We start from the raw sequence: 5,604 nt of genomic DNA, 5'->3' as shown, positions 1-5,604 counted from the left end.
CTTTCTCATTAAGCTTCAGCCACTGAAGAAATATATAAATAAGGGCTGACTTCCTGTAAGACGTGTCCAAAGCTGGGACGGAATAAAAGGAGACACTTGTAAATGATAGTGCTATCGTTTGAGAAAGGGTAAGTTGAGACTGACTTTCATGCGTATTCACAGACCAAGCATCATAAAGATACCAGCATGATCTTCATTGCGGGCTTAGAGCCGGTATTAGCTTTTGAGAGGTAAGAGGATTTTGAGGGCTCGTTGGTCTAGGGGTATGATTCTCGCTTTGGGTGCGAGAGGTCCCGGGTTCAAATCCCGGACGAGCCCTTTTCTTGGTACTCTTTTCAAGTTGTTTTGAAGTTTGCGTTTCAAAACCAACATCAATTTTTTCTTTGCAGTAGTGGATAATTCTTTGCTAGAGTCTCATGCTTCAGCCCTGCCCAGTCTGAGCTAATACCAAACATCTGGTCTTGCATGGCATGTACGAGCGTTCAGCTAGGGATGTCGGGCAGGTTGCATGAAAGAAATCTAAAGCCAGAGGCCCATGGAATAGCCAGTTCGGAGCAGTTTCATTACAGAAAAATCAACTGTAGGTATCTGTTTCTGTAGTGTAGTGGTTATCTCGTTTGCCTCACACGCGAAAGGTCCCCGGTTCGAAACCGGGCAGAAACAGTTGTTATATTGTGTTGGCTACAATGTTGATAGGTGCCGTTTTGCCATGGAATTGTCCAAGCCCTGAAGATTATTTCATGCAATCTCGTTCCAAGAAAGGGAATGCTCTCAAAACACTAAAGTAATCGGCGTGTGGATGTATCTGTTGGTTCTCAGACCTTGCTTTCAAAAGAGCCCTGCAATCGGTTCACTGCTCACCTAGAACAAGCATTAACATGGAGAATTGTTGGCACCAACAGGAATCTTATTTTAGTGGAGTGTTTCTGGCTTTGAGTGCAGAGGCCCTCGGCTCAATTCCAAGATGATCCTTCTCAAGGTGATGATACAAATGCATTGTCACCTTTACGTTTAATGTCAGAATCATTTATTTCCAGTTGGTGGTGTAAGAATGTTTGCAACAGTATGGCGATTTTTCCTAGCCATGCATGAATGAAAGCATATCACTCGCCTTTAGGTGTTTTTCTAATACATTGATATTTGCATCTTCCTTCCTAGCCTGCATGTTTGACTATCTTACAGGCTGCATGTAATAAGTATCACATCAGGGCCCTTCTTCTACTCAATTCACAACTGTTCTATCACGACATAGATAAGAAAGCTGCATCTGCTTTTGTTGTGTAGTGTTAATCAGGTTTACCTGACGTGTGAAAGCCCCATGCTTTGAAAGTACACAGTAACAAAGAAACCGATGACTTTTATAAAAAGGTGTCATGTGTGTCTCTTACTTTGCACAAAAAGTGCCAGAGATGACTTCATTTGCAGTCACTTGAAAAGTAGGGATTCTCCAATAAATGGTAAATGGTTGAAACAAATCTGAAGAAATGCATGACATACCTGTGTGTGTGTGTGTACGCATGTATGTATATATAGGGAGAGAGAGAGCGTCAATATAAACAGACTTTATTTCAATCAAGCTGTCTTTTCTATCCTTCAGGAGCAGAATGTTCTGATCATCAGCGCTCCAGAATGTAGTGTTTTCTTGGCAAGCATCACATATTGTGATGTTTTAGCTAAAAGTTCCATATCCTAGAGACTGATATATTCCTCTGTACTTGTACCTTGGGGATTCATCAAAACCTGGCATCATAAGCAGCTTTCTACTGCCACAGACTGGACAGCGAAACAATTTAAAATATCCCAGAAAAAGAAAATAAGCATGCTTAATCAGAGCTTTCTGGACAGGAAGGACATTTGAGCAAGTGAGGAATAAGCACTGCTTTTGTTAATTTGCATAGGCAGAATAGAGACTTCTGGGAAAAGGCCGAAATTACAGTCACAGAAAATGGCTGCATCTATAGAGAACGCTAAGAAGTGTTGGCAGCTTTTCCTCTGACCCTGGCCACTTTTACAAGCAATCCTATGATAGTCAGCAGGACCCACCCTAAAAAGGAAGGGGCATACACTTGGACCCTTTCCACCTTTTCTAAATCTCGCCTGATCGAGCCCTGATCGAGCCGATAAGCACATGTAATTCTCATTTCAGAAAGGTATTGGTTAGCTTGCTGCTAGCAGCTCAGTTATGTTATGATGTTAGAGGCTATGCAAGGAATGCTTTAGTCCAGCGATATGCAGTTTTTATTGCGCCTTGCATTCAGCAGGAAGATCTTTAGCTTGAATCTGTGGCCTAGGTATTCACCTTGGTATTTTTTTTGGCACAAAGTGAAGGAGTATTTGAGAGAAAATGCACAATGTGTTTCTTATGTTGTTATGAACAACTTGTTACTCTTTCTCATTAAGCTTCAGCCACTGCAGAAATATATAAATAAGGTCTGACTTCCTGTAAGACGTGTCCAAAGCTGGGACGGAATAAAAGGAGACACTTGTAAATGATAGTGCTATCGTTTGAGAAAGGGTAAGTTGAGACTGACTTTCATGCGTATTCACAGACCAAGCATCATAAAGATACCAGCATGATCTTCATTGCGGGCTTAGAGCCGGTATTAGCTTTTGAGAGGTAAGAGGATTTTGAGGGCTCGTTGGTCTAGGGGTATGATTCTCGCTTTGGGTGCGAGAGGTCCCAGGTTCAAATCCTGGACGAGCCCTTTTCTTGGTACTCTTTTCAAGTTGTTTTGAAGTTTGCGTTTCAAAACCAACATCAATTTTTTCTTTGCAGTAGTGGATAATTCTTTGCTAGAGTCTCATGCTTCAGCCCTGCCCAGTCTGAGCTAATACCACACATCTGGTCTTGCATGGCATGTACGAGCGTTCAGCTAGGGATGTCGGGCAGGTTGCATGAAAGAAATCTAAAGCCAGAGGCCCATGGAATAGCCAGTTCGGAGCAGTTTCATTACAGAAAAATCAACTGTAGGTATCTGTTTCTGTAGTGTAGTGGTTATCACGTTTGCCTCACACGCGAAAGGTCCCCGGTTCGAAACCGGGCAGAAACAGTTGTTATATTGTGTTGGCTACAATGTTGATAGGTGCCGTTTTGCCATGGAATTGTCCAAGCCCTGAAGATTATTTCATGCAATCTCGTTCCAAGAAAGGGAATTCTCTCAAAACACTAAAGTAATCGGCGTGTGGATGTATCTGTTGGTTCTCAGACCTTGCTTTCAAAAGAGCCCTGCAATCGGTTCACTGCTCACCTAGAACAAGCATTAACATGGAGAATTGTTGGCACCAACAGGAATCTTATTTTAGTGGAGTGTTTCTGGCTTTGAGTGCAGAGGCCCTCGGCTCAATTCCAAGATGATCCTTCTCAAGGTGATGATACAAATGCATTGTCACCTTTACGTTTAATGTCAGAATCATTTATTTCCAGTTGGTGGTGTAAGAATGTTTGCAACAGTATGGCGATTTTTCCTAGCCATGCATGAATGAAAGCATATCACTCGCCTTTAGGTGTTTTTCTAATACATTGATATTTGCATCTTCCTTCCTAGCCTGCATGTTTGACTATCTTACAGGCTGCATGTAATAAGTATCACATCAGGGCCCTTCTTCTACTCAATTCACAACTGTTCTATCACGACATAGATAAGAAAGCTGCATCTGCTTTTGTTGTGTAGTGGTAATCAGGTTTACCTGACGTGTGAAAGCCCCATGCTTTGAAAGTACACAGTAACAAAGAAACCGATGACTTTTATAAAAAGGTGTCATGTGTGTCTCTTACTTTGCACAAAAAGTGCCAGAGATGACTTCATTTGCAGTCACTTGAAAAGTAGGGATTCTCCAATAAATGGTAAATGGTTGAAACAAATCTGAAGAAATGCATGACATACCTGTGTGTGTGTGTGTACGCATGTATGTATATATAGGGAGAGAGAGAGCGTCAATATAAACAGACTTTATTTCAATCAAGCTGTCTTTTCTATCCTTCAGGAGCAGAATGTTCTGATCATCAGCGCTCCAGAATGTAGTGTTTTCTTGGCAAGCATCACATATTGTGATGTGTTAGCTAAAAGTTCCATATCCTAGAGACTGATATATTCCTCTGTACTTGTACCTTGGGGATTCATCAAAACCTGGCATCATAAGCAGCTTTCTACTGCCACAGACTGGACAGCGAAACAATTTAAAATATCCCAGAAAAAGAAAATAAGCATGCTTAATCAGAGCTTTCTGGACAGGAAGGACATTTGAGCAAGTGAGGAATAAGCACTGCTTTTGTTAATTTGCATAGGCAGAATAGAGACTTCTGGGAAAAGGCCGAAATTACAGTCACAGAAAATGGCTGCATCTATAGAGAACGCTAAGAAGTGTTGGCAGCTTTTCCTCTGACCCTGGCCACTTTTACAAGCAATCCTATGATAGTCAGCAGGACCCACCCTAAAAAGGAAGGGGCATCCACTTGGACCCTTTCCACCTTTTCCAAATCTCGCCTGATCGAGCCTGATTGAGCACTGATTGAGCAGATAAGCACATGTCATTCTCATTTCAGAAAGGTATTGGTTAGCTTGCTGCTAGCAGCTCAGTTATGTTATGATGTTAGAGGCTATGCAAGGAATGCTTTAGTCCAGCGATATGCAGTTTTTATTGCGCCTTGCATTCAGCAGGAAGATCTTTAGCTTGAATCTGTGGCCTAGGTATTCACCTTGGTATTTCTTTTGGCACAAAGTGAAGGAGTATTTGAGAGAAAATGCACAATGTGTTTCTTATGTTGTTATGAACAACTTGTTACTCTTTCTCATTAAGCTTCAGCCACTGAAGAAATATATAAATAAGGGCTGACTTCCTGTAAGACGTGTCCAAAGCTGGGACGGAATAAAAGGAGACACTTGTAAATGATAGTGCTATCGTTTGAGAAAGGGTAAGTTGAGACTGACTTTCATGCGTATTCACAGACCAAGCATCATAAAGATACCAGCATGATCTTCATTGCGGGCTTAGAGCCGGTATTAGCTTTTGAGAGGTAAGAGGATTTTGAGGGCTCGTTGGTCTAGGGGTATGATTCTCGCTTTGGGTGCGAGAGGTCCCGGGTTCAAATCCCGGACGAGCCCTTTTCTTGGTACTCTTTTCAAGTTGTTTTGAAGTTTGCGTTTCAAAACCAACATCAATTTTTTCTTTGCAGTAGTGGATAATTCTTTGCTAGAGTCTCATGCTTCAGCCCTGCCCAGTCTGAGCTAATACCAAACATCTGGTCTTGCATGGCATGTACGAGCGTTCAGCTAGGGATGTCGGGCAGGTTGCATGAAAGAAATCTAAAGCCAGAGGCCCATGGAATAGCCAGTTCGGAGCAGTTTCATTACAGAAAAATCAACTGTAGGTATCTGTTTCTGTAGTGTAGTGGTTATCACGTTTGCCTCACACGCGAAAGGTCCCCGGTTCGAAACCGGGCAGAAACAGTTGTTATATTGTGTTGGCTACAATGTTGATAGGTGCCGTTTTGCCATGGAATTGTCCAAGCCCTGAAGATTATTTCATGCAATCTCGTTCCAAGAAAGGGAATTCTCTCAAAACACTAAAGTAATCGGCGTGTGGATGTATCTGTTGGTTCTCAGA

The 5,604-nt window shown here is 42.1% G+C and overlaps 2 non-coding genes across 2 annotated transcripts; both read left to right on the top strand.

The window, feature by feature from the left end:
• The first annotated feature begins 246 nt into the window (after positions 1–246).
• Positions 247–318, top strand: TRNAP-UGG (transfer RNA proline (anticodon UGG)). Its single transcript has one exon. It is a non-coding gene; the product is annotated as a tRNA-Pro (tRNA).
• A 4,712-nt stretch (positions 319–5,030) lies between these two features.
• On the top strand, positions 5,031–5,102 carry TRNAP-UGG (transfer RNA proline (anticodon UGG)). The gene has a single exon. It is a non-coding gene; the product is annotated as a tRNA-Pro (tRNA).
• The last annotated feature ends 502 nt before the right edge of the window (positions 5,103–5,604 follow it).

Source organism: Triturus cristatus, chromosome 8, assembly GCF_964204655.1.
Source record: "Triturus cristatus chromosome 8, aTriCri1.1, whole genome shotgun sequence".
In the NCBI taxonomy this organism is placed as follows: Eukaryota; Metazoa; Chordata; class Amphibia; order Caudata; family Salamandridae; genus Triturus; species Triturus cristatus.
The sequence above is the reverse complement of the archived record's forward strand: the minus strand, read 5'-3'. Positions and strand labels throughout refer to the sequence as shown.